At 39.4% G+C, this 13,657-nt stretch overlaps 1 protein-coding gene across 1 annotated transcript in view; it reads left to right on the forward strand.

Moving 5' to 3' along the window:
- Positions 1-1,375: 1,375 nt before the first annotated feature.
- Positions 1,376-13,657, forward strand: part of adamtsl4 (ADAMTS-like 4) — a 59,748-nt gene continuing 47,466 nt past the window's right edge. Inside the window, exon 1 of the mRNA XM_077598523.1 lies at positions 1,376-1,616. The gene's annotated coding sequence lies outside the window, so the exon portion shown is untranslated. The remainder of the gene's footprint in view (positions 1,617-13,657) is intronic.

Here is a 13,657-nt window from a genome sequence, read left to right on the forward strand (position 1 = left end):
TGCTCCTTTCTGCTTCTGGCCTCTAGTTATGCTTGGTAAAGCTGATTGAGAAACTGCTGGTAGGTTCTTTCAACTGCTTCCAAATACTTGATATGGGCTTGGACTGACTTCATGTGTGCTTTGTCAACAAGTGCCTTTTCATGCTGCTTCTGCAAGGCTATTTGTTCTTTTGATTGACTGTAAATTTCCTTGAACTCTCCACTTAAATGTGGGAGCGGAAACATGGTGTTTTGGGGTTGGGTAGTTTTGCCCCTTGATGTTGGAAACTGGGGCCTCAGTGGGTACAATTATAAACAGATTTTCCACTTAAAAATACGCTCTTAAACTAATGTACATGAACATTCTTGGGAAACATACAATAAACACGGCCCATACAGAAATAATTTTACATTGTAATAGTATTACAAAAAGTCATCTGCAAATACATTATGAAAAGACCCGACTAAAACACCTGGAATTTATTTGGATTAGTTGGAGTATTTAAACTTGGGAGATGATTATCTTGGCCTTTTTTAATATAAGATATAACAAACAGCATTTCTACAGCGGTGTGTTGACTTTTCATATATACCTAGGCTGTAATTGTACAACTACAACAATAGAAAAGGAATCCAAATTAAATAAAAGTAGATTTTTTTTTAAATCCATGTTTTCTTTTTTTCACACATATCTGATATTTTGACACTTTTCAGAGCAAATGTGCATTTAACATTTCAAATATGGTTTACATTCTTGGCATTTACAATACATTTTACACACTGACAAGCATACAAGGTAGCAATTAAGGAAATTCCTAAACTTAAATATCAGCACCTGCTTTCACACACATTTAATTCAGTACATACTTCATGAAACATTTAGCAGTGATATATGATTAATTTGATTAAGTCGAGAGAAAAAGTCACAAAACAAGCCCCTGCATTCCCTACATTGAGAAATACACAGCTTTATCAAGTGGGAGAATGCGGGGGTGGGGGGGACTAACTCTTGTCCCCGGCTGATTTCCTGCATGGAGACAGGGTGACATCGACCCAGGCCGGGAGGCATAACCCTCCGGCCCGGCCCAGAGGAAGATAAACAGGCAGCGTGCTATTGTTCTCCCACTATCACTGTTGCCCTGTCTGCCTGACTGATTGAAAGCCTGACCTCCCAAAATAGGCTTGCCTGTCTTCTTTCTCTTGTACCCTGTTATAAATACACCCCCACACCCCTTCTGCTGTGCAGGGGTGGGCGAACCGGTCCTCAAGTGCCGCTCTGGGTGCAGGTTTTTGTTCCAACCGATCCAATGCAGTCACTTTAACCAATGAGATTATCTGCAGAAAATTAGAAGCACCTGACTGCAATTCACTGATTGCACTTTGAGATACCAGAATTGTGCAAAGTTTGTTTCTTTTGAGGTTGGAAAAGTTTGTTTCTTTTGAGGTTGGAATGTAATCCTGCACCCACTGCGGCCCTTTGTGGAATAGTTTGCCCACCCCTGGACTTTAGAGGGTTGGCTCAAAAGGACACTAATTTGGGAAAAGAAAAGTGACCAATGCTGAAGTCAAGACCTCCCAGACAACAGGAGGTTCTACTTAAGATGATCATACTGTGACCCCAGCACCAGAGACCCCCAGGTGACCCAAACTCTCTTTCACAATGAAGGCTTTTCAATATTTGTGCAAGTAATTAGCCACATACACCCCCACCCACCATGTTTATTAGGGTTATTTGTGCTTGGTTGAATACATTATCTCACTGTCAAATAAGTGTTCCACTGATAATTTGAAGGTTGTTTTTTTTTAGATCATGTTGGATATAACAGATGTTAAGACCCTGCTTTGTGGCTAAGTAAACCAACATCCCCATAGTATATACTACTGACCGAGTATGTATTGTACTACCACATTGGAGGCTAATTTGGTATCTGGAAGCATGCAGTGAGTGCATTGCATCTCATCTAAAATAGGCCCTGTGCATGTTAGGATTGTGCATATCATGTATTATTGGAAACAATGCAGTGTTAATTAATTTCCCCAAGAGAAGCAAATAGTGGTGCAGTGATACATTGTGTTCAGATTTTGGTTCACTGTTATGTTGCTTGCTAGTTTATAATATTTTACCCTGGGTCAGTTTTTTTTTTTTTTTTTACTGATCATAGAGGTAAAGTACGTATATGTGAATTGTGATCTTTGATGGACAGTGGTTCAGTACCTACTCTTTATTATACTCATCATTTTTGACATTTCCATAAGAATGGAACTGTTACTCATGGTATTATATTTGCCCAGTGACTCGAACAGTGACCTACTTTTTAGTTATTTATTGATTTATTATTATTTATTGATTATTTATTGTTATGTATTTGTCTGTTTGTTTGTTATTGTTTTTGTGCACTTTGTGTCAGTTTTGAATGTCATTATACTTGTATAATGACAATAAAAGCATACAATTCAATAGTTTTAGCTTATGATTTATTATTATTTATTGTTATGTATTTGTATGTTTGTTTATTATAGTTTTTTGTGCACTTTGTGTCAGTTTTAAATGTCATTATACTTGTATAATGACAATAAAAGCATACAATTCAATCGTTTTAGCTTATGATTTATTATTATTTATTGTTATGTATTTGTATGTTTGTTTGTTATAGTTTTTTGTGCACTTTGTGTCAGTTTGAAATGTCATTATACTTGTATAATGACAATAAAAGCATACAATTCAATAGTTTTAGCTTATGATTTATTATTATTTATTGATTATTTATTGATATGTATTTGTCTGTTTGTTTGTTATTGTTTTTTGTACACTTTGTGGCTGTTTAAAATGTCATTATACTTGTATAATGACAATAAAAGCATACAATTCAATAGTTTTAGCTTATGATTTAAATCTCATTGAGTACTGATTTAAAAAGGGATGAGCTGCTTGAAAGGAACAATTATGCTATGTGACCTTCTATTGTAAATGTTGTATAGCCCATTCCAGCCTTGTCCTCACCTAATACCGCCTCTAGCCTTGCCAAGTGGAACAGTATGTTGGAGTAGTAAATATTTTTCTTCTCACAGCACATCAACAAACAAACATCAGTGCATTAACTACAATGATGATGATCGTGTCTCCATTACCTTCCACATTAATTAATAGAGTACTTTGAAAATCAATGTAGGACCAGATGTTTCCCATCATTATCACCATCAGTTAACACACCTGTCAAAGTGGCGGCCCAGGGGCCAAATCTGGCCCGCCACATCATTTTGTGTGGCCCGGGAAAGTAAATCATGTGCCGACTTTCTGTTTTAGGATCAAATTAAAATGAGGAGTATAGATGTATATTAAATTTCCTGATTTTCTCCCCTTTAAATCAATAATTGTAATTTTTTAATCAATTTTTTTCTGTTTTTAGTTCAAAAATCATTTTGTAAAATCTAAAAATATATTAAAAAATGCTAAAATAAACATTATTTTAGATCTATAAAACCGGAATATTCAGGGATTTTAATCCAGTTCTTTTAATCCAAAAAATTTAAGAAAAAAAAACATTATATCTAAAATGGTCCGGCCGACGTGAAATCAAGTTGACATTAAAGCGGCCCGCGAACCAACCCGAGTCCGATACCCTTGAGTTAACATATCTTCCATGCACATGCTTTGCTACTCTGGTGGCCCACCCGTGCCAGTCTTGGCATCTCGGGTTCCTCTCGGGCCGATTCCTTTTGGCCAGCTCACTCTTTTTTAAAATTATTTTATCCCTAGGCCAAACCCTGCGAGCTGTAAGATTAAAACAGAGCGCATGTTGTTTCTCATTTGATCTGGACCGACTCCTCTGTGATCTCGCTTGACCCGCGACGCTATTTTAGCTCCCCGGAGGATTCTTCGTGCGAGCTAACGGAACTCTGGCTGGCCGAGAGATGACACCGAGTGCTCGCAGATAACTCGTAAGACAACAGACAAAAGCTTACAGAATTTACTGGCCTCAATCCGATGTGAAATATGTGCGCTATGCTGCACGCACTGACCCGCTTTTCCCTGGCGACACCTTTCGTTTTAGAGAAGCGGCTTCCTGCGTGAAAGGGTTTGTTGTTGGAGCCAACCTGTTGAATCCTTCTCAGGGGGGAGCGCTTCGTGGGTTCACAGGAAGGTCGGGGTCATGTTGACTCTCAGGCCAGTTTAGACGAATAAAGCGATTCCCAAATATTTGCGTTTGGACTCGCCTCCCGCGGGCCAGTCGTCGCGGAGAGGAAGAGGCCAGCATCAGGTTTGAATTTGCTTGTTCGGAGAGGCCGATTGGCGTCGTGTCCCTTTCTGGATTAGGATTGTGGACAAGACAATGTGTCGCGCATACAGTCTCAGAATGCCAGATCTAAGTATCATACCTGTCAACGTAGACGTTTTTCCTGTATTTTATTCGGTTTTTTTTTTCAAATTGTGTACGCCGTATAACAATTTTTGGGGATTTGTTTAGTACGTTTTTTGTAAAACCAATCTCCATTGTTACCCATTTCGGCTCTAATCTGGATTGTTTCGGTCACTGGTAGCAGACGAAAACGTCATCGTCGACGGCTAATAGTATTGTAATGCTTTAATTCAAGGGTTGGTTCGCGGGCTGCTTTAACGTCAACTTGATTTCACGTGGGACGGACCATTTTAGATATAATATTCAGATATTTTTTTATAAATTAAAAGCCCAGAATATTCAGTTTTTTATAGATCTAAATCAATGTTTATTTTAGCTATTTTTTTATATATATTTTTAGATTTTTTACAAAATGATTTTTGAACTAAAAACACAGAAAAAAATGATTAAAAAATTACAATTATTGATTTAAAAGGGGAAAATCAGCAAATTGAATATACATCTATACTCTTCATTTTAATTTGATCCTAAAACAGAAAGTCGGCACTCATGATTTACTTTCCCGGGCCACACAAAATGATGCGGCGGGCCAGATTTGGCCCCCGGGCCGCCACTTTGACACGTGTGCTTTAATCGCTTTGCGCATTCCCCTTTCACTCGTCCACCTTTTCACTATATAAATATAGCATGCCAGCAAGCAATGTACCCAGACAGTCAGGCTGTCAGCGTCATACAGCATCATCTACAGAATCATAAATCTAGTGCATACTGATTGAGCACTCCCTCCACTTTGGGGAAAGTTTTAGACTTTTAAGGGCGCCCAATGTGAGTAAATGTGTTGCATTTGTACGTTTTTTTTAACGCTTAATAAGGGGAATTACAATCATAAGGGGAGCAATTGACAAGTATGAAGTAGTATTGTGGTAGTAATAATAGGAGTGATTCTACTTCGCCTGTTTTGTTTATTGCGGCCATGTCTGGGTTACATTAACCGCAATATTGGAGGGATTACTGTATCATTTTTGTCTTTCTGCACAGGCAAAACATTTCCACACCAGTAAAATTCCATTTGAATAAGCCTTTCGTCCCTTTCTTCATATTTGAGAATTGTGTGTCGGCGTTCTGGGAAGTTTTGATCTCTCTCTCTCTTGCTTTTGGAAGGTAACTTGAATCCACTGAAGAATGATTGCCAGTCAAGGATGGATCAATTCATACGAGACTAAATCAGATCAAAACAATTTAAAACGTGTACGTTTCATGTGCCTGGCTTATTGATTTAAAATTGGAATAACACAGCTCTGGCTGAAGTTTGGGGACTTTTTTTTGTGAGTGGTGGTGTTCCATTCATTCTAACACCTTTTGACTGAGGGGGGATTGACAGCCATTCTGATTTCCAAGTGGATTGGAAGTTGAGTTTTTCCTTTCTTTTTTTGAGTTTAGATTTAAATTCAGCCACACAATGGGGTCCTAAATGTCCAAGACCCCCGTATTCACATGAAATAAGTGAATAATATGTAAAGCTATTCTGATGAAATGCTAATTAGTGTGGGAATATGCGTGGCTCGGACACAGTATTGATGGAAGTGATAGGGGCCTCCCTGTGCGTTTTATCCCGAGTCGCGTCCAAAGGAGGGGTCAAATTACACATCAGTTGCTTGGGCCTCCTGCTCGCGCTCCGCCTGCTAATCTGCTCAACATTTGTATACATGGATAAACACGCAGAGAAAGGATGGAGCTATTAGCTTTTTAGATGCTACCACGATGTTGAAGAGGAGAAACAATTGGAATCGTGCTAACTTGTTCATTTCTTTCATTCCTTTATTTTTTTGATGTTTTCCTTTTCGTAGTAGTTTCAAACTGCCACAATCCTTTGAACGTTGGCGTCCATCTTTGTTCACACAACGTTGTTTGCGTTCCCTGACTAATTAACCAAGGCTCTTTGTTCGGTTAATTGGAAGAAGGTCATATCGTGAGCCAATTAGACTCCCCAGCAGTGACCTCTCAGCCACTCATGACCTCATCTCGCCACTGACCATTCTCTTCTGATTGGCCCTCATCCAAACACTTTTTCCCCCCACCTGCCGCTCACTGAAAGCGCTCACTGTCCGTAAACTGGAGAGTAAAATTAGAAAAACAGCTGACAATCTTACTGTACAGAGCACTTGGCATCGGACAGGCGGAATGGAGCAAATATTGACTCCATTTAAGATGGATAAATGGTTTCACCTCCCCCACTTTTCTGGCTCCTTTCACCCGGCCGATTCCCGACTAATCTGCCATTACGGCTTTCTTTCGCCGTCGCCTTTTATCCTCTTTTTCTACGACCGCGGCCTTTCTCTTCGTCGCCTTTTGTGTCCTTGTCCGTCATCGCCGCGCATTCTTCGGCCCCCCTCGGGCCGCGCCGGCTCCTCCACTTTGGATTTCACACTAGTCCAGTGAGTCCTTGTCACCTTCAACGTGCTAAATGTCGAAACACACAGCTGCGCCAACCCATGAGTAGAAACTACGCGGTTTGTGTCAAGATAGAATTGAAAGGAATTGGCGACAAAAGTCAAATTAAACCCCAAAAAAACATTTGTTTGGTCACATTGTTCCAAGTATATTTCCATAATTAGAACTGGAACGGTGGATTTGGCTTCTGAATTTGGATTCATTTCATTCCATTTACCGTAATTTTTAGAGTATAAGCCACTTCCCATCTTCAGATGTTGTTTTTCAGGAAACATTTATTATTTAGCATTGAGCTACTGTGCCGTCTAAAATGGAAGATTGTCTAGTGTAAGTTTTATTACACATTACTGCAGAATCAGGTGTGTGGAAATTTTTCAGTTTGTTGTTTTCAGGAATCGGAGTTTCGGAAAAATTTGACAAATCTTTAAAAATAGGATTTGTGAAATGCACGTCTTTTGTTGGAGTAAGATAGTTATCTTTTTTGTCTTTTTAAATCCTTCACATTATATTTCTTCTTCTGACCAGTTCTAGCTGCATTTGTAGGCCCTTTTTTATGATATTTATACCCGTAGCGGCTGGCTGCCGTGTTTTCAAAACCAGACTTGGGTCATAATTTTCCCAATCTTTTTGACCGGACTCATTTTGTGGTTACGAAGTTGTTTCGGTACTTTTGCAGCATGATTAGGCAATCCGGGGAGCATTGTGGTCACTTTACAGGCCCACCGTGGTTTTCGGATTCCAGGGATTTCCGCCCTGCATGTACACCGTAGTGTGTAGCATCTATTCTTTACTAAATCTTTTAAGTGGGAGTTTCTCACTCCTTTTTCATTTCTGGACCACCAACAAGGGGCCTGAAACAAAACAACTCCCTCTTCTACTGCTTATATCATATTCTGTCACTCCTCGGACATATGATCTTCCCATTGTAAATCCTATTGATGGATAAATGTTTTACCATTGCTTGGATAGTCTCCCTTCTTGTAGAAATATGCTGGAAAGAAGGAAGTGAGGATTGTCTACCTTTTTTTTCTTCCCAGGAGCACTAAAGTTTTACAAGGGCGTCTATCGTAAAAATCAAATGTAAATGACTGCTAGAGTTTGTTTCATTTCTTCTGGGAAAAAAAGCATAAAGTACCTCGATAGAACCAGTGAAACGCTTTAAAAAACAGTAATATCATTTAGAAAATACTGGATTAGTACAATTATTGGAACAAGGTCTTAAAATAGTATTTTTTTCAATGACAAACCTTTGAGTTATATTCAACAAAGATATTTCAAGAGCATAATATTCCGAAAATGAACCATTATGGAACTAAAAGGGCTGCCTGTCTTGTACTAATAGTAATTTTACAAGTAAATTGTTATTTTTTTAAAAGACACTTATGTAATTATGTGTTGGGAGTTACAATTAGGGAATAAAAGAACGAGAATTGTCGAGAAAAATAGGTTTAAGGCGAAAAGTGGAAAATACACCAGTAGTGAATTCAGTCATCAGGCTAACATAGTGAAAGTTACAATACTACAAGAATAAGTGCTTAAGGTATTTTATCCCCAAACACGTATAAATGAAAGTTCTGCCTGTAATCTACCCCTCCCGGCCATCAGGAGCGGAACAAAAACATGGTCCATTTGTGGAAATGTGAATAACTTTTCATAGTCATCCATACACATGACAAAAGCAAAATGGCCATATTGCATAAGTCAGTGTAAAAAACCCTCCTGTTGCTTCTTGTAGTCTCCTCTTGGCCTTCCCGGAGACATAAATCTCCCCCGAAGCAAGTTTCCGCCCCACCCGTTCCCTTTGCATTTCCACGTCTGTCGTCGTCACGGTTAAATGAACACGGCTAAGCGAAGGAATGAGAAGACTTTAGGTCCAGGACGCACTGGTCTCCACGGCCGCCCGTTCACTCTGCGGCCCCTTAAATCTCCCCATTTGGCGTGGAGTGGCACCACAACCCTCGGAACCCCCCTTAGCCCGTGACCTTCTGCCTGATGGCCTGGTGAACTTGTAAAAGTCGGCACAGAGGGAGGGTGCCCCTCGGGGTCGACGTTTGTGTCTTGCGGCGGGATACGCGCTAGAGTTTTGGAGTGATTTATGACCCCCGTGGGGCTTTGACCCAATGAGATGCACAGAGCTATTAGTCAGATCAGCCATCCGAGACAAATAAGAGATCTGTTGCGACACGCGGGGCCTCCACGCAAACGCCGCTCGTCTCTGTTCAAGCGCGTTTGGATGTCCTATGCCGAATGTCAGTCAATCTTTTTGGATCCAGGAACCTTTAATCAGACCCACTGTGAAGTCATTTAACCAAGTGACGGCGATATAGCTTCATAATCGAGACAAATCAAACACGACTGTCATTTTCTTAAAGAAGTTACCAAGTTCTGCGTCCCGACGGGTGTAATGTCATATTTAAAATTTTGTCTTTTGCTCTTTTTGCGGTACCTAATTGTAAAAAAACGGAAACACAAATGGCAGAAAGATGAATCCAAATACAATTATACCTTATTATCTGGACTATAAGTCGCACTAGCCAAAGAATGCACAATGGAAGTGAAAAAAATATGTGACACTGGATTATAAGTCGCATTTTTGAGCAGTACCTTTTTAAATTAATGAGAAACCCAGAACAAACATTACATTTTAAGTAACAGATAAAATAAGCACTAGTTGATGTAAGAAATTAACATATTTTTTATATCTATTGCTTAAAAAAACAGCATAACTGGCATCATTGTTAGACAACATGCATAGTAATTTTCTTCATTAAAAAAATAAAAAATAGTATTATATTAATTCCAATATATTCTAATGGAGAAAAATTTACAGCGGCCCTGATACAGGGAACAAAAAGTCACGGTACCATTGTTCATCTCACGGGACCCACTTTAAAAAGCACCGCTCGCAAATAAACAGGGCGGTAGCTCACCGCTTGCTATAAGTGGTCACCGAGTACTGCTGGCCTCTGCAATGACCTCCAGCTAATTGCATTTACTGATAGACACGCTTCAGCCAAGTCTAAAGATATCCACTTCACTAATAACAATCACTACACACCCTCTTGAATACAACATATGTCTATACAAGTGCCTGGAATTCACCCTCATTTTTCCTGGTGACAGTTTCTATTTACATTCATCAAATCTAAAGGCGGCTCTTTAATGTGGCCGGCCTTTGATGTGATCTAATCTCCGTCTCTATCGCCATCTAGGCCAAGAAAAGCTTTGGTAGCCGTAGTGGGTGTGGTGCATGTCCAAGAGCAGAGAAGTCAATTATACTGTAGTTACGTCACATGGCGCCCATTGTGGAGCATTGAAAGGAAGCAGAATGTTGATTTAGTGTGCCGTTATTTTCAGGTTTTTTTCCTCCATCTTTCATTTACTTCTCGCCTACTCCACAATTTATGTTCATTGAACACTTTTAAAATCATTAGGGACAAGTTAACCTTTCCCCTACTGAATGCTGACAATGGCGCTTTTCATACATGTGAGAATGTATGAAATCACAAAAGTGTATTTGAGTGACCCTTTTATGGAAAATTAGGCAAGGTTTTAGGAGAAGGAGATGCTTTATATTTCTTGGGAGGAAAATAGTGGATATTGTGTATATATATATTTTTAAAGTTATGTTTAAGCTAAGGGCGGCCCGGCGGATGAGTGGTTAGCGCGTTGGCCTCACAGTGGGGGACCTGAGTTCAAATCCAGGTCAGTGCACCTGTGTGGAGTTTGCATGTTCTCACCAGGCCTGCGTGGGTTTTCTTCGGGTACTCCGGTTTCCTCCCACAAGCCGAAGACATGCATGATTGGACACTCTAAATTGACCCTAGGTACGAGTGTGAGCGTGAATGGTTGTTTGTTTCCTTGTGCTCTGTGATTGGCTGGCCACTAATTCAGGGTGTCCCCCGCCTCTGGCCCAAAGGAAGCTGGGATAGGCTCTAGCACCCCCGCGACCGTAGTGAGGATAAAGCAGCTCAGAAAATGAGAAGAGATGAGATGTTTAGGATATGTTTTTTTTCATTTTTGTTGTAGTATTTTTTTGTCCCCTCGTTTTGTACATCATTATCATATTGTTATTTTTTATTTCAATTTTCCCAACGTTACATATTTGTGTTTCGCCCAGATTTCCTGCCACTTTTGGCCTTTTTCTCCTCTGTGATGCATTATTATACATCATTTTTGCGTTTTTTTTTGCGGTACACCTAAAAAAAATGGGGAACTACTGTGGATATATTTTTCACAGTATTCCGCCGTTTTTCATGGTTTTTCAAGTGTCTATCATTATTACTGTAATAATGGTAATTTTGGGATACAAATTTTCTAAAGCATTAAGTGTAACCAAAACTAATGCCAATGACGCAAAATGAATATATGTTGTAAGGTTCAATTCAAAATAAGAGCTGAATTATGAGACTGTAATTCCCTTGGCACAGCAATTATAGTAAATTGGGCACTGGCTGCTGATGAAAGTATCATGGAAAAGCCTTCTCAATTTGTGATTCTAGTCTATTCGAATATCCTTTTGAATGGAAATCTGAGTCACAAGGAGCCGACGTCACTCTGACTCACGAAGCATGCAAGCATCACTAAAAACTGCTGCTGTTTCTCGTTGTCGTATGTCCTCCACCCAGAAACTCTGGAAAAATAGACTTCACGTGCATTTCTGTGATGCCATGAAATGTGACAGTGAAAAAAACGGGGGAAAATCTCATTTGAATCATAGAGCTGGAAATGTAACTTAGTGTGATGAAAAACAGTGCCATACACACCTATGAAGTTTTAATGTGGAGAAAGTAATCTTAACATTATCAGATGAAGGCATCAAATTTCATTGGCAGCACAAAAAAAAACACTTTTGCATTCTGAATTTTGTGCAAGTGCATCATGCTGTGTTTTTTCTTTTTTAATTTTTTGGGAATTCTTTATTTTGGGCAAGTGCCAGAAGAAATATGAAAATAAAACAATTTCAAAAACCAAACAAAGCCAATGACACAAAAAGAGTACTAACAGAATTAGCTTTTTATGCCCAAAAAAGACTGGAATGAACGTGTTTGCGAGTTTGACACACTATTTGCAGTAGACCTTTGTAGGGAATGAGAGGAGCTCCGTTGATTGGCAGCGAATAGAGTGTTTACTACACCCGCAATGGTACAAACTGCCCTTTTTTTAAAACTGCGTCAGCTAGCACGCGCCTGTGTAAATACCAACACCTGGTCTAAAATAGCACAAAAAATAGAGCCTCTAATCTCAGGGATGTCTGCACTGTACTCATGCTTGTAAAATGTACTGATACTAGGCTATAATACCACTTTATCAGCCCCATATTGCTTCACAGTAGGAGCAATGTTAGAAACATGGTGCAGCATGTTAAGTTAGGAGAAGTATTTATTGCTGTCTGTAAATTATAGGTTTTAGTGTCGGTGTGAAGGCTTGTTTGTCTCTCTGATCCATATGGACGAGCGGTATAACATATTGAAATGAATGAATGAATTAAATTGTCTCAAGTTGCTTTCCTCTGAATTCCAAGGTCAAGATAATTCGTCTGACATAATTGGAAGTACATGAAATTAAATGTTCATGTTTAGACTGTGTATGGTTGTTTTTAATTCTCTTAATTTTCACTTTAAACGTTTCTTTGCATGGAATTGACAGTTAACTGGAATGACATAAAGGCTCCTATGTAAATATAATCATGAGACCTTTGAACTTTCGCCGTTGGCCCGTTTATGACCACAAAGTTGCTCAATCTTGCCGGTTTAAAAAGAAAATCTGTGTCTCTGTGCTTCACAAGTCTTGAATCAAAACATTGTCTTTCTGAATGATCCATTATGGTCCTCAGTCTTGGCAATAAAACAAGATAAATAAGATAAATGAAAAAAAAAGGAAACCAGTTGTGACTCACAGGGAATGTTGGGGAATCACAAGCAAATAAAAATAGTTTCAACACTTGGGGTGGTGTCCATTTGCACATGTGCTCTACACACAAACACACTTAGGGGTAGAATTTATAGTTCGGTGTGTTCCGTGGAGATTTCTAAACTAAATGTCATTACTCTATCTAGAAATGTTGATCAGGTTGTTACAGTAAGAGTCAAAGTGCATCATAATTTGGGCAGTTGCACACATTACGCATCTTATAGAGCAGGGGGGTCTAAGGTTTTTTCTCCTCGGCCTGTTTGCAGATAAATCAAAGGTTGCAAGGGCCAGCTTAAAATCCTCCCACTTCCATTTCTTTTAAACAGGATTCGAGTAAAAAAAACATATATATTTGTTATTATTTCTTACTCCCCCTCATTGTGAAATTGTGCGATAACAATAAAGGCATTTATTCAGGCACGTGAAACAAAATACTGAAATTCCACAGTTACCTCATTGATTTCTATATTATGTCAGATTTTCACACTTAAGTTAAAGGAGATGCACTTTTTTAGCTACTAGCTAGTGTTAAAGATGAGAAATACAAACGAATGTAAGCTGAATTTGTTAAAAAATTTATGCAGGCCGCCATTGACCCTTTTGCCTTAGTTTGCTCCATTAGAGAATATAGTAAAACCACATACGACATTCTATATGTAACACTGTATAAGCATATGAAGCGCCCTCCCTCCCCATTTATTGCATGACATTTACGTTTACATTGGCACTATGGTATCCCACAAAACTTTTTATCCCCCCCTCGTCGCGCCGCTTCCGACCAAGAGCGGATCATGAGCCACGATCATTGCGAGCCTGCACAATAGAGCTTTCTTAGGATGAACTGGAGAGTTATGATAGCTGAGGCAGGGCCCGTTGTGTTGGCGTGTGCGTATGTGTGGAAGGGCGAGACACAGACACAGAGACAGTGGTGGAATCCCTCCATTACGCCTCGCCTCT

This window comes from Stigmatopora argus, chromosome 4, assembly GCF_051989625.1.
Source record: "Stigmatopora argus isolate UIUO_Sarg chromosome 4, RoL_Sarg_1.0, whole genome shotgun sequence".
In the NCBI taxonomy this organism is placed as follows: domain Eukaryota; kingdom Metazoa; phylum Chordata; class Actinopteri; order Syngnathiformes; family Syngnathidae; genus Stigmatopora; species Stigmatopora argus.